This window comes from Bombus affinis, unplaced genomic scaffold, assembly GCF_024516045.1.
Source record: "Bombus affinis isolate iyBomAffi1 unplaced genomic scaffold, iyBomAffi1.2 ctg00000082.1, whole genome shotgun sequence".
NCBI classification, from domain to species: Eukaryota; Metazoa; Arthropoda; class Insecta; order Hymenoptera; family Apidae; genus Bombus; species Bombus affinis.
Genome location: NW_026108830.1, coordinates 802501 through 803690, shown reverse-complemented (window position 1 = coordinate 803690; position 1190 = coordinate 802501). Strand labels below are relative to the sequence as shown.

At 50.9% G+C, this 1190-nt stretch overlaps 1 non-coding gene across 1 annotated transcript; it reads left to right on the top strand.

Moving 5' to 3' along the window:
* The first annotated feature begins 689 nt into the window (after positions 1-689).
* On the top strand, positions 690-844 carry LOC126927326 (5.8S ribosomal RNA). Its single transcript, XR_007715378.1, has one exon. It is a non-coding gene; the product is annotated as a 5.8S ribosomal RNA (ribosomal RNA).
* The last annotated feature ends 346 nt before the right edge of the window (positions 845-1190 follow it).

Below are 1190 nucleotides of genomic sequence, written 5' to 3'. Positions count from 1 at the left end.
GATGCGAGTCCCATCGAATTTTTTTATTTTTTAAAAAAAACAATCACCTGAACGGAGATGTGTTCTCTTTCGTCGATTTTTCACGCTTTGAGTCGTCGCGATCGCCATCCGTTCGGAGGAGATCGCCGACTTCGAAGCCTCGATGTCGTGAGTCGGACACCCGTGCCGTCGCTAGAGTTTTTTCAAAGCTCGGCTTCTGGATATTGGGAGGAAAGACCGCTCGAGGCCGAGGGTCGCGCGAGTCCCATCGAATCTTTACATCACCCGAACGATGGAGGCGCACGCTCTTTTTCTTGAATAATTGGACGAGAGGAATGCATATCGTATTATATATACACACACACACATATATATATATATGGGCTAGCCACCGTGCGTATTTCTTCGCGAGATCGTGTGCTGCACAGAGGATTCAGAATCGGGTGTTATATCCCCGTCGTTTCCTGACGAACGGAGCTTCGATCTCGATGGTTGTTATATATCATAATGTACTTTTCGCCCGGCCGGCGGACGCGCGTATCTTCGCGCGTTCGTCGGATTTCATTTTCGAACGTTTTCGTGTCGTCGATCTTCCGGCGACTTCTGCGCGTCCGATTCCCGTTGGTCGGTCGTGTCGGATCTCGGCTTCGCTCGAACCGAGTATTAAGAGTACATGGAGTACAAGAGTTTTAAAAAATATATGAAAAGATTACCCTGAACGGTGGATCACTTGGCTCGTGGGTCGATGAAGAACGCAGCTAATTGCGCGTCAACGTGTGAACTGCAGGACACATGAACATCGACATTTCGAACGCACATTGCGGTCCACGGATACAATTCCTGGACCACGCCTGGCTGAGGGTTGCTCACGTAAACCTAAGACTGCTTGCGTTGCGTGTCGTTCCTCTCTATCTGTCTCTCTCTGTCCCTTGGTGCCTTCGACAACCCGCCGTCGTTCTTACGATACGTAGAACGTTTCAGAGTCGGAGGAAGCGCACGAAGAAGGATACGAACAAGAGCGGACGCGAGAGAACGTACGCGACGTACGAGCGATTGTTGGACGCTCGTCGGCGTTCGTCGCGGTCGTGTCGAGACCGTGCAATTCGTACGCATGCTCGATATATAAACTATCGTGTTCACGGGAGACACTACGAAACTCTACCTCTGTCTCTCTCTGTCCCTTGGTGCCTTCGACAACCCGCCGTCGTTCT